At 44.7% G+C, this 25,965-nt stretch overlaps 1 pseudogene; it reads right to left on the bottom strand.

Annotated features, from left to right (window-relative positions):
• Positions 1-4,153: 4,153 nt before the first annotated feature.
• LOC146191964 (uncharacterized) lies at positions 4,154-25,073 on the bottom strand (annotated as a pseudogene).
• Positions 25,074-25,965: the final 892 nt, after the last annotated feature.

Here is a 25,965-nt window from a genome sequence, read left to right as displayed (position 1 = left end):
ATACAGCTTCACAATCATGACGTCTTGAGGTCAGTGCTGAAACAAAATTTACAAAATGCATCCGACAAAGGTATAGGTAGGAATTGAGTACACAAAATTCATTCAAAGTGAGCCTATATATGTCTTTTAGATTCCAAGGGAAGGCAAGTATAGCACGGGGCAGCATAATCTTAGGCAGGCAGGTGAGATTAGGAAGTTTGCGGGGATCAGATGGACGCAGCTGACAACGGATCGGGTTATTTAGGTGGATATGGGAGAGGCATCTATTAGGATGCCTCTCCCATTATGATGTACTTGCGGTGAGTTCTAAAAAAAAGAAATATTCTACCCTTAAAGGTATAGGTGGGGATTGAGTACGCAAAATTCATTCTAAGGGAGCTTATATATGTCTTGTAGATTCCAAGGGAAGGCAAGTGTAGATGGGGAGGCAGAAACACTTGCAGGCAGATTAAATTAGGAAGTTTGCGAGAATCATGCACCTGGCACAGGATTGGGTTATTCGGATGGATATGGGAGAGCAGTGGGTGTAGTCAGGCCCAGCAGTGGGTGTAGTCAGGCTAGTGATATCAACAAGACTAACAACTGGATGTGTTGGGACTGATTCACCTCAAAACCAGCCAGAAGACGAAACACGCGAGAAGAGAGGAGCACAAGACAAAGTTTGACTAACAACTGAAATGTTACTGAAGGAAAGAGGCAAAAGAAGATTTGCCCAGAAATGCACGTGCACGAAAAACCCAAAGCAGTGAAAGCGTGGAAAGCAAAAAGGGTTTAAAAAAATCATCTCAAAAAAACAAATTCCTTATGGTCAAGCCCTACTCGTAACAAAAGGGTAGCCAAAGATGTAAATCCAAAGGCACACTATACTGCAAAGGATAAGGACGTGTGTGTGGCTAAGAAGTCTGTCAACAGTCTTTTGGGGCCTTTTTTACATGTGCATCTCTGTGCAAGTCTTCTTTTGCCTCTATCCTTTATTAAAATTTCAGTTATTAGTTCAGCTGTCCAGCAGTTCTCTCTTCTCATGTTTTATGGCTTGTTTCAGAATGAATATGGTGATGACTCTACAAACCTTGCGCAAATTGGAAACCAGTGTAACTGTCAGATGGAAACCTTTCCCTTATTTGGCTTGCATCACAAATGAGGACGACTTTACTGTGATGTCTTCCGAGGCATCCCCAAAGCCAGTGCACAAGCTGGCTGTAGCAGATGTAGAGGTGCCTCCTGGTGACAAGAGAAAAAGCAATATTTACTTTTCAGCATAGCAAAACGAAAATGTGGTTTAGTTCTTTTACAAATTGGAAGTTATTCATGCATCTGTACAATTATTTCCCGTCTAACAGAAGCTGTACAGTGCAACTTTACCGGGCAATTTATTCTCCCTGGAAGTATGGAAAACTTTGAATTCTGCTGCAGGTGATTGAGAGAGAATGAGACCCACCAAATATTAGAACTGAAGTACAATCACATTGCTAGTGCACCAAATAATGCCTGAAGGCAATGCAGCTTTTGACTGGAAAAACTGGTAGTCGTCCTACACCCTGTACACTAGTGTTGTGGCCGATGTCAGTGTGCACGCTGATATCATCCGCATAGCACGAAGATGGTAAGTATGCGACTTATGAGTTAAGCAGCTCTGTGCATGGAGTCATTCTGTTCGAAGGAGCCATAAACGACAAGTCCACTTCTGTCAACAGCTCTCAGGTTTTTCCCCACAACACGCCACGTGCCAAAATTTTTGAAAGTGCCGCAAAACTACTCTATAACTTCATTTGCTAACTTTAAAATTTCCAACACTTACTCAAGCTGTGGAAATTTCGGTGTACTGGCCTTTGAAAGAACGTTTTTATTTTTTTTTTTTTGGTTCCCACATTTCAGCACATGTAAGATGTCAGTGCCAAAGAACTTTGGAGAGGTTTACTGTGTGGAGGTGTTGATAATGGTATCAGTGAAATTAGACAAACTTGTTAATTATATTTGCACACTATGCAACACTGCCACCTAATGCAAGGAGGTAAAAAAAACCTAGCAAATAAAACCTTGAGTGCTGGTATGATGATTGTTTTAGCAGCAAGTGGGGACAGGCTATAATAACAAAAGTTGTCGGGCTAGTTAGTGATCGTCTGCAGAAGCCAGTCCTGCTCTGTGTGTTTTTCTCTTCAGTGTCACTTTTTAGTGCATTTTCCCACGGCTTCTGCAGGGGAGATGCCACTTCACTACATGCAGTTTCACTTAGCACAGACTCCTCTGAAATGAGATTGCTTTTGTACTTTTTTACTGCATTTCTTGTGGCATTCCTTATGTATTCCTGTTTTGAAGTGCTGCACTTGTTGAAGGTCATACCTGGCTAATAAAACAAGCACATGTGTCCGGACAGCGCTTTTTTATTATTTTTTGCGGTTACTTCACAACAATGTGCATGCCCTTTCCATTTAGCAAGTTCACACTATCAAATGATGCCTGTTTTCTCATTTACTCGTGCATGGAATTAAGCAAACCAGTAATCTGCATGGTAAAACGTCGTGCTCATGCGCAGAAAAATATGAAAACCAGTGATGTTGTGTTCGCGCTAAGGTGGCGCAATATCAACACTGTAGACAGTGTAGATGGTCCCAAGTAAGTAACGTTAAAGGGGAAGCTTTCTTTTGTTAGCACTGCCTTCCGCAATAGATTTCATTACAGCGTTTCTTGCTCGAGAAAATGAAAAACAGGCGGCCGCTTGTTCGAGTTATGTCGCCTTTCGCTCAAGGTTTTTACCTTATGTTCTCGGCTAGCAGTCCATAATCAAGAAGCAATTGGAGCAAATGCGGATGATCTGTAACACCCAGACGGCTGCTTCAACTATGGAGTAGCCGCCGGGATCTCGCCAAATGCTCTCAAGAGAAGTGGGCATCGGCACGCACCGCCCGCATCTGCACCTGTTCGAAAGCTTCGGTTTGCGATTGCGCACTCTCGCAACGGTCGAGCGTAGGCTAGGCTGCAAGACTCGGACATACATGCCAATGCGTAGTTCCGAAACGGCTGGGATCGGGAGGCTGGCGGTCGGGGCTTCTGCAAGCCGGAGTTGTGCCGCGGTTACCGCGGCCTCTCCACACAAGTGTTACTGTACAGGTCGCAGGCTCCATCTTTGCCGACCTGGCACCCGAAACGTTCCGTCGGCGTAAGGCTCAAAGCCCATGATATAACCATGTACTAACAGTAGCGAGTACATTCTGGAACCTAGGACGTCGGCCATATTAAAAAACCACGTGTGAGCGTAGAGTAGGGCACAATTAGAACCTTTAAAATTCACCGAGCTCGGTCAACTTTGGCTGAGCAGGCTCCGGCAACGGGAGTTTCTCATTGGCTTAGCGCTATGACGTATCTGTTGAGTTGAGAAGGACGCGCGCTAGGAAACCGAAATTCTCTTTTTGTCGCTATTAAATTAACGCCGAAGGTGAAACGAATCGAGGTATATTATATGATGCAGGATAAGGATTCCATTTAACCAAGCCGTGCAAAATTTCCGGAAAACATTTCACGACCCCTGTAATGCGGTGTCACGCTGTCTTAATAAAAAGGTGCGCCGATTTCGTGACATACATATAGACACCGTTTGCTTTTTACAGATCTCATATGAATGTTTGATCTGAAGGTTTAAACATATCAGTGTAGCAGAACGGCCTGCGATACCTGTCACCTTGACCTCGACTACAGCCACTCACAATATCCCACATCATTCAGGTAAGCAGTTTCTAGTCATGCCAGTTTCTAGTAATAGTGCTGCTTCCACTCAAAATACTTTGCTTAAACACTGGAAAACGGAAAACAGTTGCGGAGGTGTAATGTGGGTAAACCTGACATGTAAAAACGCTAGTTAGTCATAATTTATCTTGGTAGATGGTAGATGTTAATTATTTGCTCTCTTGCCATTATCCACGAGAGCACGCTAGAGAGGAAGAATGTCCGTTACCAGTTACGACGCAGGTATAAAGCACTGCTTTAACCATGCCTTAAGAGCATGTCTGTGTGTCCTAGAGACAGAATGTGTAACTTATTATTGAATTTATAGGCGTAAAAGATGTGTATACACAGTGCAGAAAAGGCATGCCCTAGTTTAAGGATTTATGTTTATTTGTGCACGTTTGTGTGTGAATGTGTAATCAGGGTATCAATTTTACAGAACAGCCTCCAGCAGTGCCTGCAGTGATACCAGTAATACTTCCAGCAGTGCCATCACTGCAGGCAGTGATGCCAGCAGTGCATCCAGAAGAGCCATCACTGCCTGCAGTAATGACATCAGTGCATCCAGTATTGCAATGCACTGATGCAGTGGCCAGCAACAATGGCCAAGACATGTTTGGTGAGCAATCTTGTTATACAGTGTTTGATCTCTTTTGCCAGGATAATTAAGAGCTTGTTACTAATATCCTGGCTTGGACAAGCAAACATTGTAAGCAGGAAACTGTGGTCCAAGCAATATATGCGTTGTCATTACTGTTACATGCATTAGTCAAGCCATCTTAGGTGTTCACTTTCTCTATTACAGTCTGGCAGGCTCAGTCTCAGGAAGCTCATTTTAAAGAGGCCTGGGCAAGGTTGACAGAAATACTAGGAGCATGACTGATTTAAATTGTGTATTCTATAGTATTGCGTCCTACAGACACTGCTGTGGAGCGAGCTGGTTTGGTAAGGGAGAGGGGAACGTGCCCAGAACCAGAGAGAGGTTGGCCGAAGTCCCAGCAGTACAGTGTTCAGGGTGCGTTGCTGGAGAGCGTGCATCTGGGGTAGTCCGAGAGCAGTGTTCTAAGTCAGCCCTGGTGTAGCAGGTGGTGGCGGTGGTGATGTGGAGTCAGCAGCATCACCATCTTGATATTGCAAAATGTAATGGTCTGGTTAAGTGAGAAGTCAGGTGAAAGGTGTTTGCTGCGGCTGCAAGGTGCCAGAGCAGTGAGAGCAATTTATTTCGCACTGCAATATAAGGTCGGCTTCTCGAGGAGCTTTGCAGCATATTGTTTGTGTATAAGCAGGAGCTAGGTCTTGGCTAGCATGAATAGTAGATATGCACGTGCTAGTCAATAGGCCTTCCTTGTTGCCTGGCATATTAGAATGTGCAGAGACCCAGTAAATCATAAAGTTTTAGAAAGTAACGTGAGTGATGTCGTGCACTTTGCAACTGGTTCGGTATGTTACTTCCAAGTCTGTATAGATAATGCTTGAATGTACCATTTTCATGCATCAGGGCTGAATTGACATACCACTTGCTGTTTGGCTTGCATACTCTGGAACAGAAAGTTGGTGGCGTGATGTTGGTAGTTCTGTGCACGAACAGTTTGGTTTAACCAGGCTGTATATATGTGTTGAGCTGCATCTACAGCTAGCATAGCAGCATCCATATAGATAATACATTCTTGTGGCAAGATTTCTTGGGGAAAGAAACAATGGCACTTAGTATCTGCAGATTTTCCACTGTCATGATGTGTTGACTTGAGATATCGAAGTCTACTGTTTGTAATGACTGTGCACTCCTGTTGAAGAGTGCGTCTTAGCAGTGGCAGCTGGCCAGAAAAATCATAGTCTATCCGGCGCAGTGTGTGTCTACATACCAGCCTGTGCTGTCTGAAGTGTAGTTTCTTTGAGCTGGCGAGTTCCATACTGATTTTGGAGTGCCAGATAAATCTCCATGTTGGAAAGTAGCCTTGATTGCGAACAAGATGTGTTTCAAATTTTGAGGGTCCTGTAGAAAAAAAAGGCCTTCTTCAATTTCTTTATAGCTTTCAGAAATGATACTTCAGAATGCCCTTTTGTTTCTTGCCTATATCGTTATTACGACCCTGTTAGCAGAATTGCTGCTAGCAGGTAGAAAGCTCATGCCCAACCGAGGTGACCATTCAGCCTGTGAATACTTCTTCAATTCTTCAGTTTATTCGTGCAGTGACAAGTTCTTAATATTATTTGTGGCAGATCTATCAATCGAGCTTGGCAGATTCAGGAAGTCATGGCAAAGCCCAGATGATGGTAATTAAAGATTGCTGAGTCTTTTTAGGGGCAGATATTATTACAAACCTGTTAGTGCAAAAACAAATGGTGTTCTTTCCTATTCACTGTCTTTTTGGTTGCTTAAAATTTGGACTCTGTCTTTCCAACCAGCTGCCCATCTGTAGGAGCAATACTGCTAACAGGGTCATATTCATTATTTTATGCCCTGAAATACAAATGTAACACAACATGCAAAAGCTCATGATTGAACATGTTCTAAGAAATTAACGGTAGGCCACTTTTGTAAACGTTCACAGTTTGCAACTTGTGTATTTCCTGCAAATGAACGTGCACCTTTAAACTTGAACTAGGCTCGCCAGGCAGTCAAAATTTAGTGGGAATATTACCAAAAGGACCTATAATCATATTACGGAGTTGCTAGTTTTTAGTTTTATATTTTTCGAGATGGCGGTAATAGCTCACTAATTCAAACTTCGCGGGCTAGGAAAAAAGTTTGGATTATCTGATGTTCAAATTATCGAATGGCCTCAAAACGACAGACAAGAACCATTTGCATTATAGTAAATTTACCATATTTATCCGCATAACGAACCCACTCGCATAATGAATTATCCCATCCCCAATTTGTGCCTAAGAATTTGAAAAATAAAAGGCGTTAGTCGTTAGCGCATCATTCCGCTTTGCGCTGTCATGGTCCACAACGCATTTATTTCTTGGCAGTGTGCCAAGATTGGGCCCAGCAGTAACATCATAGTGTATTTACCTTTTGATGTTAGCACTAGCGACAAGGTGGGAGGAGATTAGCAGAGTGCAAGTGCTTGTCCGGTTGTGCAAGCCTCGTTTTCAGAACAGTACATTCTTGTTACCATGCTGAGCTGGATTGAAGCTGGCACCGTCTACTGACACTCGATCATTTATATGCGCTAAATCAGCAAACACCTTTGAAGTGAACGATGCTCAAAGCCAGCGTTATGTGTTTCCGTTGACGACTGGTGGGCGGAAGGAAGAACGGCTCTCGCAAAAACAAAAAAACGTTCTCTCACGTAATCTGTGGTGCCCCTAGTCATTCATGGGCATTAGCTGGGACCGCGCTGACAGTATTTGTCTGTATTTTCAAATTAACAGGGCTCGAATTAACAAGTATTTATTCGCAAGTTTCAATTATCCGCAGCAGAACCGACTCGCTTTTGAATAAAGGCTTTTTTGTACACGGATGTCTATGGTTCTTGGCCGGACCAAGTAGTTTAGTTCAAATTATCCAGAAAATTTGAATTAACAAGCTTTTACTGTATCCTCTATCATAATTTGAAGAGTTTTCAAAATCTGCTGTGCTTCATTGTTTTATTTTATAGCTGTTACCGCATTAGGAGTGTGTGGAGTACAAATATATATATAGCTGGAAAACTGGGTGCATACAATTCCATTTTGCAAGGCTTCAAAGTGAAGGTTGTGTAAACTGTTGAAAACTGACCCATCCACCAAATTTCTTTTGAATTTTTTTTTGAAAACTACTTTTTTAATGAGCTAGCTTGGACATGTTCTTCAGGGTACATTTCAATGACAGTATATTTTTTGTTGAAATTAAGTGTTGGATAAGCATGGTCGATCTAATGGGCAGACCATAAAAGTTCCCATTAGAGAGTACAATAACCGTTGGCCAACTTTTTTTGTTAAATGTGAATCGCCCTGTGCGTCAAGCAACAGTAGTCAATTTGCCTTATCACTTACTTTACTGCTGAGGTTTACTAAAATTCTTTTATCTTGCACAAAAATCCTCAGGTGATGAGGACATCGAAGCTGAAGACGGGAGCTGCGAGTTCGACAGGGCTGGTGGGCAAGACAGCATTATAGGTTCTACCCGAGACGATGGGAAGGTAATTACCTTCTCTCTACCGTTCTGGTTTCTGTCTGGCCTACACGGGCAAACCTAATCTAGATCTAGGCTGCCCTTTCACTCTGCGGGAGCTCGAAGTGGCCCTGATTGCTAATGCTATCTGTTCCGCTCTCGGTGATTACATACGCTATATTTGGCAACCGCCTTGACCACACCTGAAAGTTTTTGTTCCTATTTCAGTGAAACCCGAGACACCGGCACCCTGTCATGCATCAATACTACGATTCTTAACCAGGCAAACCTCGTTCCCTTTCAAACCTCCTCCATATCCCACAGGCATGCTTTATTAAGACTCTTGAACTCTTGGCTTAGGCTCGCATTTCTCATTTTCTCAGGATGACGTTTTTTTCTCATTTGCTCATCAGCTTCTGATGCCATGTCTGCTCGGGACATGTTCCTGCTTTTCCAGAACACCTTTCTTTTACCTTCCCATACACAAGTACATGCTGTAATCACTGATAACCGTAGATATCTGCAAGACCTTCAAGGAGGTTTGGCATATCTTTTTCTTTCAGAACTTTATAGCTTGTGGCTGCAGCATGTACTGTACCTCATTTCCTTCCTTTCTGAGTGGCTCACTTTCAAGTAAATACCGATTTGTCATACCTCTATGAACTCTCTTGGGGCACTCCACGAAGAGCAGTTCCCTCCCTTACGCTGTTCAGACTGGCTATGGCCCCTCTTGCCTCCCAGCTAGACCAATTTCCTGGCCTTCACATCTTTTACCAAAAAAACTCACTCTGCTGTTTGTTTGTCTCTCGAGTTCACATGCGCAGCATACCTTATAACCTACCCTAAAATTCATCAAATCATTTCCAAACACTGCACCTGGTCTCTTTCCTGCTTTAGATATCTGAGCTTATCTTTCTCAACCACGGTTCACGCCAGTGCACTCACAACCCCCGATTGTCGACCATCTGTGCTACTGCCATTCTGAGTTTCACCAAATTGCTTAACTACCTTTTCCATGCAGCTAAGAAATTGCAATCCTTACATCGTAATGTTAGCACCTACCACTCGGTAACCAAGTGCTTCTCATCCAGGCATTCTCAGAGACTACTCGTCGACCAGTAGAAGTTGTGGTCTGCTATGTGATTAATCCTGTTGTTTTGGTAGGCTTGACGTATGTTATGTTGAGGCAGAAAAGGAAAGAAAAATAAAGAGCCTCGGCCCGTGCCACCTAGTATAACGGGCTTACGAGTCCGAGACTATCCAGTAACTGTGTTGTCTTCGATTTGCTTCAGAGATTGCTAGGGCTATTGCCACCTCTTCCGCTGTGCGGATGCATTTGGTTCGTATAGTTAGTCCGTATATGAGTTTGCCTCGTGAATCAGTTGCCACGGCTGTGGTTGCCTCTTCGCCTTGTACCTCACCAATGAAGTGTTTATCAATAAAAACGGCTGTAGTTCCAGGAGCAGATTGCGTGATTTTGATTGTTTCAGGACTAAACTGGCCTATAAAAAGCATGCACTTGAAGCCAGTGCACCACGGTGTATAGAGAACATGGAAAAGTGCAAGAGCAAGTATACTACTGCGATATTTTACCGCCGCTGCGACAGGGGACGAGGAACAAGAACAGACAAGACAAGCGCTCAGGGCGAGCGCTTGTCTTGTCTCTTCTTGTTCCTCGTCCCCTGTCGCAGCACCGATAAAATATCGAAGATGAACCAACTAGCTCAAATTCCTGTGTTACTAAAAAAAGTATACTACTATTGCACCTTTCTGAATATTGTCATGATTTAAGATACCGCTTACTGCAAATCAAAATGTATGCAAAGCAGGTTTCAAGGTTAAGCACTAGGCAAAGTTCGAAATCAAAGACTGCAGAGCTTAGAACATATTAAGTCCGCTTATTGCATGTCAAGACGGCAGCATTGTAACAGGACGTTTGAAATATGTGGGGAGGATATCTGTTCATGAAGCCAGAAAATGCAATACACAGCGCATGCAATTGAAGAAAACGAGGCGGCGGTCAGCGGCCGTAATAGGGGTAAGATCTGAGCTAGGTTTTGAAAAAACAACTCCTGAATTTATATCGGCTCACGGGCATTTTTCTTTCTACAATGGTCAAGGAATCGAGGCTTCCGGCGAGCTTTCTGCTTTTCAGAATACTTCTTGAAGTAGCGCTTCCGCACAAGAAGGTTTCTAGCTGCAGCCGGAAGTGTGGCGGCGCTGAATTTTATAAGTTCTATACTAGCTATCTTAATCATGTGTGGCATCGACTCTTAATTCACGATTTTAGTATAGCATTATTTCTTAGGCATAACGCTAAATTAAATAAATTCTTGCGGAGAGAGCTTATGTCTTAGAGCCATTCTCATTTTTGAAACAAGTACGAAGTAGATCAGCATAAATACTAAGGTTATCATACCTTATAATTACCGACAGACAGTAGCCGCATACTATACGGTGCGACTGGCATATGCCCTTTAAAAACAGCTGGCCTGATGTCACACAGGCTTCCAGTTAATAAAGGCCTATAAGATATGCCAAATAGAGCTCAACAACACAGGGAACAAATAAACGTTTTCGTCAAGAATATGGTTGCAGAAATCATGTACCGCTTTGCATAGTCTAGGATGCAGGTTTCTAATGATGGACGGGGCGTAAGTTTTTCCCTTTTATGATATAATTATGATTCCTTTCGTGATACAAATTAATAATCAACAGAAGCATCAAACAAGTCAAGCAATGTTTTGCTATGGCTATATATATATATATATATCTATATATATATATAGGTTGCGAGAACATAACATACTAGACTGCTAAAAGATTATATAGGGAAGTAAATGCGTATATATATATATATATATATATATATATATATATATATATATATATATATATATATATATATGAGGAGAAAGTGTTACTACGTGTAATTCCCTTTTGCAAAAACGAGTGCCTCCCAGCGTAAAATTTTCCCCCTGATTTCGCACTGGATCTTCTGGGCACGCTGGTGGTCTGCGATATTCGCTAGAGCAGTAACGGGAAGACACTGGTTGCACTGGTACGATGGCAGAAAAACGCTGGGATTAGCTTTTTGACGCTGGATGTTTCACTGGCATCGGTGATGCACTGGGCGAAGCGCTTTATGTGCGCTTTGGCCGCACTGGTCCCTGTATAGCCGGTGCGGCCCGCGGCGTCGACCGGTTAGCATACTTCAGGGGCCAACATAGCAACAGTGCAATTGATCATCGGGGCGCATATAACAAATATGGCTTAAATAAGCGCTTTTTGCTAATAGGTCGTTGCGCACCGGCAAGAAAACAAAGGAGTATATTTTTTCAGGAGTTTCCATGTTTTGATAGGTCGTTTCCCGCGTTTCGAGAGAGACCACGATTGCCGCGCCTCTGATATCTCATGACACACTATTTCGTGCAACTAAAAGAGTCAATCGCTGAGCTAGTTGGTCACACATCTCTTGGGAGAAGGCAGCAGAGCAGGTAACACAAAGCGTAAGAAGCACACACACACGAAGCAGCGTTCTCCCTGTGTGTGTGTGTGTGCGTGCGTGTATGCGTGTGTTTGTGTGTGTGCGTGCGTGCGTGCGTGCGTGTGTGTGTGTGTGTGTGTGTGCGCGTGTGTGTGTGTGTGTGTGTGTGTGTGTGTGTGTGTGTGTGTGTGTGTGTGTGTGTGTGTGTGTGTGTGTGTGTGTGTGTGTGTGTGTGTGTGTGTGTGTGTGTGTGTGTGTGTGTGCGTGCGTGCGTGCGTGCGTGCTTCGTATGCTTTGTGTTATTACCTGCTCTGCTGCCTTGTTCCAAGAGTCGTACAACAAAAACTGGAATTGTATAACGTGGGCTACAGTGCATTAAAACTTCATAGTTGATCTTGAGGGCACTGTAACACAATGATTACTGCCAAAATGTTCAGTGCAGGCTCAATCGCCGGCTCCAAACAGTACCTACGTATTAGCGAGCGCAGTGTGCACCGCGACTCAGTATAAACAGCAGGAAGAAAAAATAAAACAAGGAAAACTAGTTTATCGAGCGATAGGCCCATGAGAGAAAACAAAAAACATACAGCGCTTGTAAGGCATAATATTTTGCATGCTTTTCTAGCTTTTTAGCTCCTTGCTTTGCGTATAAACGAGCCGAGCCCTCGGTCATCGCTTCGCTTCCCGAAATATTTACATATAAATTATTAATCGATCAATCAATTTTTATTTTCACCGAAACAAAAAATACATGGCGAAAAAAGGGAGTGGGACTTAGTTACCAGCAAAATAGTGTCATCGCTGCTGCACGTGTCGATATTGAAGCTTGGTTGCACTTTTTTCCTTGAAGTTTTGTGCTATAGCTCCGTGTTCAGCGAAATTTACGCCCACACGATCGTCCTAGAGAAATTGAGGCCCTAATTCCTGCACCACTCCTGTCTCCGCTTCCCGCCACTGTGGCCATGATACAAGTCGTTGTCCGCCAGGAACTTGCAGACTTCGGGCTCTCCTCCAGCCCTGTGTCGCCCCAGCCACCATCGCACCTTGTTCCTTTAGTGGCTGCTGCAACCACCGGCCCAGCCTCCCCACGTCGCTACGTTGGTCACAATCCTGCAGAATGCCGCACCTGAGACGACAAACCAATCTGTATTATTTGCCTTTGCATCCGGCTACACTTTGCGTTATTGCCGTAGCAGTGCATTCCCCACCCCTCGCTCCTATTACAACGCTGACCGTTGGTATAATTATGGACCTTGACGATTTGCTGCCCAACCAGCCGAGCCACGTCTCGCCTATGATGGACCTGGACACTTTCCTCCTCAACCGGATGAGCCTCGCACCGAAACTGACTCAATTGCTTGTCGCTCCAGTCGACCTCCATCTCCCCGCGATCGTCGATCCCGTTAACCGGTACCTCGTCGCCGCTCCTCCCCATCATACACCGGCATTTCCCGGGAAACTAGCGAATGCAGCACCCGGGAGTCACGCTGCATTGCCGACCCGGACTGCCAACTCGGTACTGACCACCGCACCTAGACGGAACATCATTAATATTCTAGTGGATGGAGTCCCAATTTCTGCACTCATTGACACTGGCGCCCACATTTCTGTCCTCAGTTCATCGCTCCGCCGACGCCTCCAGAAACTCCTCACACCCGCTACCTCATCTACCATCCGTGTTGAGGATAGCAACACAGCTACTGTTATTAGTATGTGGCACACTGCAACCCCTCAGCACGAACGATGGTACGCTGTGGTTTCCCGTGCTAGCGTTCTGCCCCGTATCAATATCAGCAGTAATTTTGCAATATTATTTTGCTTTCCTTCCGTACTTGAATTCTTGCACGAAATACACTCAGTTGTAAGCAGCACTCGTGTCAGTGCTTCTTTTCTGTCAGCTCTTGGTTTCGCACTGTTTTTGTTCTAAATCATGAACCTAGTAACCGACAATATTCCCTTTTGCAAGTATGAATAGATGGATCGGACGAAAACACGGCCTTCAGCAGCTCGATAGGTTCCCTCAAATTTTTCCGCAACAAAAAAGAGCAGCTAGGACCTATCATTGTTTCTTACTAAGCTCTAAATTCACAGGTGCAAGCAGAGCCTGTGATCTCTCAGCTGGCGTCGCTATTTTTACTGTTGCACCAACGTCATGCCTCAATTTTAAGAGCAGCTAACCATCTCGGCCAGAAATACTAATTTTATTCTGCAGTTCTTATCATAGGACTCCAGGCAAGATATTTATACACTTAATTCTGCTGTTAAAAAATACACGTCATTCCCACTTACTTTAGTAAAGCATATTGACTAAGAAACAGCGCATCAAATAGCATTGAAAAAGGAACTAAACAAAGATATGAAGTATAACCACTAATCTAAAGTCTATCCTGCGCAGACACATGTTTAAAAAACTGAAAAAATAGGATCCTAACACTTCTTCGCACAAACGCTATTAGCGTGCAAAATCATTTTTGAAGCTTTTAACCGAATGGAAGATAATGTATTCAAGACAAAGATACAAAATCCGCAAACAAAAGCTCCCCATCGTGGAACGTCATCCAGAATAGTCTAAACGATGACGCCCCACGGACAATACTCGTAGTAGCTAATCATGAAGGTTTTATAAGCAAACAAATGAGGTGAGGTTTGGTAAAACCACTCGAAGTAAAACAGGGAATGTGAAACGGGGAAATGATGAGCACGCTGGCTGACTCATTTAGCCAAAGCTCTGTGGGCTTTTGCTGTTTAACTGGTCATAAGCACTGGCTGGTGAACACTACATCCCATTCCTCGTGGGTGTTCTGAGACAAAGGTCTGAATTTTTGCGGTATGCTCCTAGAATATGCAAAATAGAGGGGGTAGACGCCATACGGTATACCTTACTCTTTGAATATCAGCTAGTACACTTGCAGCTTCAATGCGATGGCCGTCGATAGCCTCTGCTGTGTTTTGTTTCTTGTTTTGAGAGCATAGGTGCGCCTCCACCGCCTCAGATGTTCCAGGTATCCTCCATATACGCCGGGTGAGGAATGGGGTATGGCTTGGACTTTCTGTCACCCTCGGATACTTATGAAATAATGATCTTTCTTTTCGGCGGAGTTGAGAAGAGCCGATGCTATAGCCGGCCCACTCCTCCACCTTGGGGGATTCCCCTAAATATTTGACCAACACCTTTCCCACTTCGAGTTGTAGATCAATTCGCTCTCGCCCTACCATCTGATCTGCTGACCGTCCTGGTTAGCTCAGTCGGTAGAGCGACTGTCCCGGACAGGTGGTGGTGCAGGTTTCGGTTCGCGGATCAGGACGAATTTTTCTTTAACTACGAAGTTTCTGAGAAAGCTGTATAGCTTTCTTTTGTAGCCGTATGGCTGCGCTTGGGTGGATGCATTGAGTAATTGCTGTGAGTTGTTTGAACTGGTGGCGGTACAGCACTTGGAAAAGACGGTCTCCCTTTCCTAGTTTTATTTTGTACCTTACAGTATGGTATAGGTTAGTCTGAATCAATGAATGGGGAGAGATCTTGCAGTTTTTTTAGTGTGCTCACTATGAATGACATGGTATCTGGGGAAAGCTGTTTGCAGTCTTCACACAACACTGAGCAGTGACCTCAGCGCGCCCCGCTTCGCAGGGAGGTGATCGGTTGAAAGTTTAGAAGAAGCCATAAAATAGTATTGAACGAAGGTACAAAACTGGGCAAGTTGGTGTGTATACCAACCTAGAATACTATAAAATAGTATGTTTTTCGGCCAAGGTGGCTATCACCCACCATGGAGTCCAGCAAGGAGACGGGACAGAAACTTGGAAGAAAGTCCTGCCCACGCCAGTCGTACACCTTGAATTTAACCAAATATGGCGTAACGCAGGGTGGTTAGCCATACAAGTTTAACCCTTGCCGCCTGGAAGTAGGAAAATGAAGATAGGAGAAGACAGGACAGTTATAAGAAAGAAGATAGGAAAAAAAAAGATGGAGGGGAGGATAGGAAAAGGTGACTGCCGATTTCTCCCGGGTGGATCAGCCCGGAGGTGTCGTCTATGGGAAGCATTCGCCATAGTGGTGTGTTGCCTCCACCCGGGCCTTAAGCGTTCAAGCACTCGCAATCGGCTCAACCACCAGGAGCCCATTTTCTCCAGACACGGCGATGCCACGCACGGCTAAACGGGGAGGGCTCGGGGTCCATGGTGTCGCATCGTACACAGAAATAGTTGCCTTAACATATACCCGCTGCGGGTGGATACTCAGAAAATCTTAATCAGCTAGAGCGGACAACTGTGACACTGTACCTTTCTGGTTTAGCAAGTAGTAACATTTCACCAAAGTAATCAAAATATTTGTCTAGATCAATAAATATGCGATGTACAAAAAAGCATTTTTTCTATATTTTTGATGATTCTTTTCTGTGACAGTAGCCGATTTTCCCCCTGTCTTATTACACCGCAACTCACGCAATTAAATACTTTTCAGTAAATTGTTTTTTATGAGTTTTAAAATAAGTTTTTCTAGAACATCACATATAGATGATAAGAGAGATATCAGACCTTAATTTCCTACTTCCAGGTTTTCATATTCCTTATATATATGTGTCGTCATATTTTCAGTGCCGGAAAGAATTCACAAGACTGGAAACAAGCATTAAATACGCTTTTTCGGCAGTCACCTTTTCCTATCCTTCCCTCCATCTTTTTCTTTCCTATCTTCGTTCTTATAACTGTCCTGTCTTCTCCCATCTTCATTTTTCCTACTTCCAGGCGGCAAGGGTTAACCTTGTATAGCTAACCACCCTGCGTTACGCCATATTTGGTTAAATTCAAGGTGTATGACAGGCGTGGGCAGGACTTTCTTCCAAGCTTCTGTCCCGTCTCTTTGCTGGACTCCATGGTGGGTTATAGCCACCTTGGCCGAAAAACATACTATTTTATAGTAATTTAGGTTGGTACACATACCAACTTGCCCAGTTTTCTACTTTCGTTCAATACTATTTTATGGCTTCTTCTAAACTTTCAACCGATCACCTCCCTGCGAAGCGGGGCGCGCCGAGGTCACTGCTCAGTTTTGTGTGAAGACTGCAAACAGCTTTCCCCAGATACCATGTCATTCATAGTGAGCACACTCAAAAGACTGCAAGATCTCTCCCCATTCATTGAATCAGACTAACCTATACCATAGGGTAAGGTACAAAATAAAACTAGGAAACGGAGACCGTCTTTTTCAAGTGCTGTACCGCCACCATTTCAAACAACTCTAAGCAATTACTCATTGCATCTAACCAAAGCACAGCCATGCGGCTACATTGGAAAGCTATACAGCTTTCTCAGAAACTTCGTAGTTAAAGAAAAATTCGTCCTGATCCGGGAATCGAACCCGGCACCGCCGCCTTTCCGGGGCCGTCGCTCTACCGACAGAGCTAACCAGGACGGTCAGCAGATCAGATGGTAGGGCGAGAGCGAATTGATCTATAACTCGAAGTGGGAAAGGTGTTGGTCAAATATTTAGGGGATTCCCCCAAGGTGGAGTAGATTTGTAAAAAGGGAGTAATTAATCATTGCATCCACCCAAGCACAGCCATACGGCTACAAAGGAAAGCTGTACAGCTTTCTCAGAAACTTCGTATTTAAAAAAAATTCGTCCTGATCCGGGAACCGAACCCGGCACCACCGCCTTTCCGGGGAAGTCGCTCTACCGACTGAGCTAACCAGGACGGTCAGCAGATCAGATTGTAGGGCGAGAGCGAATTGATCTATAACTCGAAGTGGGAAAGGTGTTGGTCAAATATTTAGGGCAATCCCCCAAGGTGGAGTAGATTTGTAAAAAGGGAGTAATTAATCATTGCATCCACCCAAGCGCAGCCATACGGCTACAAAGGAAAGCTGTACAGCTTTCTCAGAAACTTCGTAGTTAAAGAAAAATTCGTCCTGATCCGGGAACCGAACCCGGCACCACCGCCTTTCCGGGGCAGTCGCTCTACCGACTGAGCTAACCAGGACGGTCAGCAGATCAGATTGTAGGGCGAGAGCGAATTGATCTATAACTCGAAGTGGGAAAGGTGTTGGTCAAATATTTAGGGCAATCCCCCAAGGTGGAGGAGTGGGCCGGCAATAGCATCGGCTCTTCTCAACTCCGCCGAAAAGAAAGATCATTATTTCATAAGTGTCCGAGGGTGACAGAAAGTCCAAGCCATACCCCGTTCCTCACCCGGCGTATATGGAGGATACCTGGAACATCTGAGGCGGTGGAGGCGCACATATGCTCTCAAAACAAGAAACAAAACACAGCAGAGGCTATCGACGGCCATCGCATTGAAGCTGCCAATGTACTAGCTGATATGCAAAGAGTAAGGTATACCCTATGGCGTCTACCACCTCTATTTTGCATATTCTAGGAGCATACCGCAAAAACTCAGACCTTTGTCTCAGAACACCCACGAGGAATGGGATGTGGTGTTCACCAGCCAGTGCTTATGACCAGCTAAACAGCAAAAGCCCACAGAGCTTTGGCTAAATGAGTCAGCCAGCGTGCTCATCATTTCCCCGTTTCACATTCCCTGTTTTACTTCGAGTGGTTTTACCAAACCTCATGTCATTTGTTTGCTTATAAAGCCTTCATGATTAGCTACTACGAGTATTGTTCGTGGGGCGTCAGCGTTTAGACTATTGTGGATGACGTTCCACGATGGGGAGCTTTTGTTTGCGGATTTTGTATCTTTGTCTTGAATACATTATCTTCCATTTGGTTAAAAGCTTCAAAAATGATTTTGCACGCTAATAGCGTTCGTGCGAATTGTTACTATCCTCTTTTTTCAGTTTTTCAAACATGTGTCTGCGCAGGATAGACTTTAGATTAGTGGTTATACTTCGCATCTTTGTTTAGTTCCTTTTTCAATGCTATTTGTTGCGCTGTTTCTTAGTCAATATGCTTTCAAAGTAAATGGGAATGACGTGTATTTTTTAACAGCAGAATTAGGTGTATAAATATCTTGCCTGGAGTCTTATGAGAAGAACTGCAGAATGAAATTAGTATTTGTGGCCGAGATGGTTAGTTGCTCTTAAAATTGAGGCATGACGTCGGTGCAACAGTAATAATAGCGACGCCAGCTGAGAGATCACGCGCTCTGCTTGCACCTGTGAATTTAGAGCTTAGTAAGAAAGCAATGATATGTCTTAGCTGCTCTTTTTTGTTGCGGAAAAATTTGAGGGAACCTATCGAGCTGCTGAAGCCCGGGTTTTCGTCCGATCCATGTATCCATACTTGCAAAAGGGAATAATGTTGGGTTACTTGGTTCATGATTTAGAACAAAAACAGTGCGAAACCACGAGCTGACAGAAAAGAAGCACTGACACGAATGCTGCTTACAACTGAGTGTATTTCGTGCAAGAATTAAAGTACGGAAGGAAAGCAAAATGATATTGCAAAATTACTGTTGATATTGATACGGGGCAGAACGCTAGCACAGGAAACCACAGCGTACCTCCGTTCGTGCTGAGGGGTTGCAGTGTGCCACATACTAATAACAGTAGCTGTGTTGCTATCCTCAACACGGATGGTAGATGAGGTAGCGAGTGTGAGGACTTTCTTGAGGTGTCGGCGGAGCGATAAACTGAGGACAGAAATGTGGGCGCCAGTGTCAATGAGTGCAGAAATTGGGACTCCATCAACTAGAATATCAATGATGTTACGTCTAGGTGCGGTGGTCAGTACCGAGTTGGTAGTCCAGGTCGGTAATGCAGCATGACTCCCTTGCGCTGCATTCGCTAGTTTCCCGGGTAGATGCCGGTGTATGATCGGGAGGAGCGGCGACGAGGTACCGGTGAACGGGATCGACGATAGCGGGGAGATGGAGATCGTCTGGAGCGACAAGCAGTTGAGTCACTTTCGGTGCGAGGCTCATCCGGTTGAGGAGGAAAGTGTCCAGGTCCATCATAGGCGGGACGGAGCTCGGCTGGTTGGGCAGCAAATCGTCAAGGTCCATAATTATACCGACGGTCAGCGTTGTAATAGGAGGGAGCGGAGGGGAAGGCAGTCTGGTGCAAAGGGGCCAGGTCGTCGCAGAATGATGTAGCCGCCGTGTTCGGAAGACGGTCAAAGCGATGTACGAGACGTCTTTGTTTTGCTTGTTCAAATTTTCGACAGACTTGAAGCGCCCAGTAGACTTGAAGCGCCCTGAAGCGCCCAGCAATCCATGCGAAATAAGATGTTGATTGTATCATCCGCGATACCCTTGAGGATATTGCCTAACTTTTCACTTTCCGGCAGGGAGCTGTTCGCATTGCGACACAACGCGCGCACGTCTTTAATATAGGCGAGGTAGGACTCTGTGGGACGAAAGTTTCGTGTTTGCAGCAAGAGCCTGCCCAACTGGCTTCCCGAACAAGTCCTGAAGCTTATGCTTGCAGATGTCTCAGGTAACAAGCTCTTGTTCGTGGTTTTGGAACCATTTTCGAGCGGCTCCCGCCAAATAGAAGATGATATTAGCGAGCATGATGGTTGCGTCCAGTGGTTGTTGCGGTTGCAGCGCTCATACTCATCTAGCCAGTCGTCAACGTCTGGGTGGTCGTCGCCATTAAAGATGGGAGGTTGACGAATTTTTTCAGTAAAACAGGCTGAAGCGATGCTTCCATGGTGGTAGGGGCTGCTTCAGAGGACAACGTGGCTCTTTGGGGCGTCGTTGGGATCTCAGGTAGGTGGTGACCGCTGCGCAAGCTCTTTGCAGCGTAAATGGGATAATCGGTGCGTACGGGGACCTTGATTCACCTCCACCAAGATGATATGGGGCTGAAGGCTAGCATAGGAAATCACTGCAGTTGATGCGCAAGTGCCCACAGCAGAGCAGAGTAGAACACAGCAAGTGTTCAGGCAAGCCCCAACGGTTTCTTCAGCTTCGTCGTCTCTCACTCTATTTTCTATCGTCATCCTCTTCGGTGGAATGTACGTAACAGTATCATATGCCATTATCTAAAGAGGCTATTTTTTTTATAAGTGATGGGATGGTTTGCTCAGGTAATTCTCCCCTCTGTCATGGAGGGCGAAGGCTTTATAAAGTTCGTGTTTTAGCTGGCTACTTTACGTGCGCAGAGCTTTGCGCTTCCGGAACTGAGGAATGCAGCCACATGTAGTCACGTGTTTTGCAAAAGTGATAGCTTTGCTAGACCTCACGTCCTCAGTTTTCACGTCACACTCGTGCCTGTGCTTCTTTTCTGTCGTCCCGTGGTTTCGCGCTGTTTTTATGGTAAATCCATACCTGCTCCAGTCACAACTTAGGTATCATTACTAAACTGTCCCGTTTTTCTAGTTGAATACCAAACATAAGGTATGCGTTCGTGAACATGGGAAAAGAATTCATAACAGCCATAATTTGTGCCCCTTTAGTCTCCAACTGAAACTACTATTAAAGAAATTCTGCCTCAAAATTACATTCGAGGTCTATGAAAGAATCTTTATTTTGAACGAAAGCATGTTTGGAATCGGGGGGCTACTATACATTCATATCTTTTTTTCGCCACATTTGAGCAGAGCCTGTTTTCACACTTGAAAAATTATTATTTGAAGGCACATGTTTAGGCATATGTGAGAGCCTCGAGCGGATATGCTACATTGGCAGGCGATTTTATTTCAAAGGTTAATGCCACCTGCTTATTTAATAGTACGCGTATAGTGATGTTTACATCTATAATGCACTCATTAAACCGCCAAAACTATCTTTCCAATCAACAACGTTATGCGTCACTATTGTAAAAAGGTTTTGAGTCCAATAATCGCATTTTATATGTTTAGATGTAGAATTAAACGTTGTTCTTGAAATGTATAACGGTTTTTTCTATGCTCCCAGATGTGTGATGTCGCACATATACTCCCACGTTTTGGCACATGTTTGGTACATCATATACACAATATATTTTCCAGCTGTTAATTATTTCATAGTACTTTTTATATACACATTAACTTATTCCCTATACCTTCACATTATCTTATTGTTCGAATCTCACGAGTGTTTCTGCCTATCTGCAATCACGGAGCTTGATTTGCAAGGACTCTTAGAGTTTGCTGGCAATATGTTATCCCACTGAGAGATTGTGGCATTTATTATCATATGCGTCCGAGATTTTGATGTTTTGCTTGTACAACACAACACATTTTCTTCCAAGCGCAGCTACTCCATCAAGAACATTTAGGTTCCCTCTGCTAAATTTATGCATCGCATTTCCCTATCTGGATCTTGCTGATGAGGTCTTCCAAACATGTTTTCAATTTAATTGAAGTCACAAAATGACAGGCGCTACGAGATGGCGAGACCAGAATCTTTATCTGCGAAAACATGACAGTTCTCTCGTAATCTTATATCGGCTGCCAAGGAATGAGCTAAAAAAGCCGGCTACGCTTTCGTTTGGCACGTGAAGGAAAGGTGCTCGTAAAAAAACAGCCAAGAGCACTAGCAGGTTTCCTCCGTGGCAAGTATGATCTGGCCAGCCTCAAGTGAGAGCATACCATAGAGAAACATATTGCGTAAAGAGCGGAAACTCCCGTAGGGCTCTGCGGCCAAGCATTACACTGCCGCCAGCCCTCCGAATGACAGCTAATTGCGTCCTCCGATAATATAGGCGCGGGCTCTAAATTTGTTTCAGTTTCGATACCAATGCTTTCGATTGTGATGTACCTTTGGCTGCTAAAATACTCAACGGAATCGTCTATTGTGGACGCAAAGGTTTTATTCCTTCTTTCTAAGTATGCAATACATACAGACATAGGACGTCGCGGGTCGAAATCATTCTACTGCAAATACCCTCCAGCTCCTCGAATGGCTTAAGGTGGCTGGCTCAGTTCATGTAGGTCAAAGTAATGCGATCGAAGTTGTTCTTTTTTTAATTTTGTTCCGTTATTGGGTCGCTTTTCTCAGTGGCACACAATAGGAGGCAGTAGGTCCATAGAAAGATTATGAATTGTCCAGAAATAATATTCGTTCACACACTTTATAAAATATGTCATATGAAAAACAATAGCAAAAATACAGGTATGTAAAGCACAAGCAGAGCGTCACGAAGAAAAGTGAAAATTGCGCATGCCCACTGCGTGTGTTTCCTCTAAAACATCACCCGTGAGAAAAGCACAAGAGGAGTCCTCAACGGCTACAAGCAAGGCGGAAAAAATGCATGTACAGCCCGCGCGGAATTTCTGCACATCAGCCTTCAGCATTAGGCTGTTCAGAAAATTAAACATTGCACTCTGAATACATAATAGTGTTTGCGTTCAAAAGCGCTAGCTGCCCGTGTAACATGTGATACAGGGAGCCAACTGCGCGCGACTAATAGCAGTAGATGTCATCTATAATGCAGGCCACGATCTGTTAGCAACGCTTTTCCGACCGCAAAGAAAATGTTTTAGCCACGACAAGGAATGCGGCATGTAGAAATGGTGCTCATGAACTGGCATTGTGCTTATACAGTCAGGTAAATACAATTCAGAAAACTTTAACAAATGCTCAATACACTGTCCTTGTCGTACCAAATAAAGGTTTGGGCCATTAACGGGTGAGTCAGCGGTAAATAATGTATTTTAAACTGTCGGTGTTGCGAGTGACTTTTTGAAATTTACGCATTGGAAGCAATGTACATGTTCTTTAGGAAAATACGACGCAAAAACCAGCCGTGCCTGCACGTTAAAAGTGAGTGACGGTATCACTTTTAACGTGCAGGCACGTCAAAAGTGAGTGACGGTAAAATACATATGTTCCGCGCAACAAACGACTTGCTAACAGCGTTCTTGGCTCAACAAACACAGGAATTAGTTCTACAAACAAAGCAAAGCAAGTTACCCGCAAAACAAGGCGACGCGTTGAAAAGTGCGATGAGATGGGCGTACCCCAGAGCACATGAACGGCACCGCATCAACATTTATATGAAAACCGGAGCTTCAGATGCAACCCGCTGTATGTAGAATAAGGTAGCCGTTTATCTATGAGGTGAAGCGGTAGCGCGCATCGGTACGCCGCCCCGTGGTGTTGACTTCTACGCGCTCGGCCATGAAACGGCTTGAGTGCGCACGTTTTACGTATTTGCTACTCTATGAGCCTACATCTTTGTTTCATTTTAGCACACGTTTGACGTAGTTCGCATCGACATTCGCTCATGATAATACACTTTTCAAGGACAAGGCGATGTTTTCCATGAATCATCTAAATGCCCCAATTCTGGGTAAGTCTGCGTAACAAATCTGACGAGGTTACTTCGTTTCTGAAAAATTTAAATCATTACTATGAATTCTTTTACTTTAGCAATACATGGTTCTCAGTGAATGATTGTTTTCTTTCGCCAGGATATGATTGTGTGGCGGTCTCTCGTCCATTATAGCATGGAGGTGGTGTTGCTGTATATCTACAGCCGTTGTCAAAATTGTAGTGCCCAGGGAGTCTGGTTTTGATCCGTCTAGTGGCGTTGTTTCAGCATTAATGGGATTCCTTGCAATTGATTTTGAATTGTAAAACGTTTATTGCCAACAGTGGGAAGAGCATATATGCCCCTCGCTTAAACGACGGCCAGAAGTTCTTGGCTCCTGGCGGCGTCTTCGGCCAGTTGGACAACTTTTGTTTGAGTCTCTGGATCGGAGCTGAGTAGGAGAGCCTCCCATTGTTCAAGTGACTATTTTTTATCCCTCCAGAGGGGCAAAAGGGCATTTCCAGAGAATATGGTTGAGATCCGCTTTGGCCTTACATTGCTTACACTCGTTTGAATATTCTCCCGGATAATAGCGACTACACATAACCGGGTTCGGAATCCTGTAAGTTTGGAGACGGCGCCAAGAGGTGGCCTGACTCTTTGTCAATGATTTATCAGCGGCGGGGTCCTTCGTTCGATTAAGCCTATAATGTTGTGTGATCTCTCTGTAACACACAAGACGATCCTTGTCTGCGAAGCCCTCGGTATGGCCACTGGCTCGGAAAGCAAGACCTCGAGCCAGTTCGTGAGCTGCTTCATTTCCAGCCAGGGAAGCGTGTGCAGGTGTCCAGACTATGCGAATTTTGCGATCGTCCATTGCAGTCCGCAGGATTCCGTTCGTCAGAGGGGAGACCCTCCCCTTGGCAAAGTTCATCACTGCTACCTTTGAGTCACTGACTATAGTTGGCGCATCCGTGCCCACTACTGCAAGTGCAATGGCGGCTTCTTCTGCAATTTCGGGACTGCCCGTCGTGATCGAGGCACCGGCTCGGAGATATGTCTCGGCGCCAGCTACCGCTATCACCATTCTCCCCTTCCCGCAATTAGCTACCTCCACGTAGGCCACGTCTTCTATCGGATAGTTTTTGAAACATTTGTCGAGGGCTTCAGCCCGTTTCTCTCTGCGATCCTTGTGGTGGATGGGATGCCTGTTTTTCGGTAGTGGTGGGATCATCAGCCTATCGCGCATGCTCTTAAGCATGCCCACTTTCGGACCTCGCTGACTCTCGTAATTTATTCCTAGTTTCGCTAGGATTTTCCTGCCTGTAACGCTTCCCGAGAGCCTTTCGCACTGCGAGATTGTCACTCCTTCCACAATTTCATTCAGTGTGTTGCGAGGACCTAGTTCTAAAGGTTTCGCGGTGGGGGTCCGAATTGGTAACCCAGCGCCTGCTTGACACTTCTGCGAATGATCCCTTCCAGCTTGGACTTCTCCGCTGCCTTCAGATTAAGGAAAGGAGCTACGTAAGCAATCTTACTTATTACAAAGGCATGAACTAATCTGATTAAATTTGTTTCTTTCATGCCATAGCGCCTATTTGCGATTCTGCGGATGAGCCGCATAGTCTGTTGCGCGCACATCTCCAACTTTTTTATTGTTTCTCCATTGAAACCGTTGTTTTGAAAGTACAGCCCTAAGACTCTAATCCTGTCCACCGTCGGGATATCGAGTCCCTGAGCCTTAAGAGATATCCACGGGGGATCCGACCGTGATTTCCTCTTTGGTTGGTAAAAAAGCATTTCCGATTTTTGCGGGGAGCACATAAGTCCCCTATCATTTACGTACTTTTCAACTTCTCCTATGGCCATTTGGAGAGAGAGAGAGAGAGAGAGAAAACTTTTAATGATCATATAATCAGTAAATATTCGCAGGAGCTGGGTGGTCGGTGCCCCTAGTCCAGGGCTCCGCTGGCAGCAGCTGACTTGCGGACTAGCTGGATAATCCAGGCTTGCTGGTCCAGGTTGTCGCTGGTCAGGGCCGCCTCCCACTGCTCGTGTGTCGGGCATGGCACTATTAACGTTGGGTCAGGTTTGTCCTGGCATTCCCAAGAGATGTGAAAGAGTGTCGGGCTTGCACCGCACCAAGGACAGTAACTCGTGTATTTTGTTGGGCTTATCTTATTTAAAATTTGAAGATTAGGGAATGTGTTTGTATTTTTCTCCAGTTTATAGCGTCCGAGGAAGGAAGGTGTTTGTGTGGTGGTGAGAAAATTCTTCTTTCTAACCGCAGGTGTTCCAGCCTGTCGCCGTAGGGTCCTAGGAGAGGGGTGAGGTAGGGATGGGGATCCGCCCGGTTTGTGAGAGCTCGGGCTAGATCATTCGCTACCTCATTTCCTTCTAGGCCTTCGTGTCCAGGTGTCCATGTAATTGTGTGCGTCTGGGAGATGGAACGTAATATTGCACACGCTCTTTTGTGAGGTTTTCCGGCCAGGTAGTCCCTGCAGGCTGGTTGGGA

This window comes from Amblyomma maculatum, chromosome 4 (assembly GCF_055883805.1).
Source record: "Amblyomma maculatum isolate TAMU_Amacu chromosome 4, ASM5588380v1, whole genome shotgun sequence".
Lineage (NCBI taxonomy): Eukaryota > Metazoa > Arthropoda > Arachnida > Ixodida > Ixodidae > Amblyomma > Amblyomma maculatum.
This window is presented reverse-complemented; position numbering and strand designations above follow the sequence as displayed.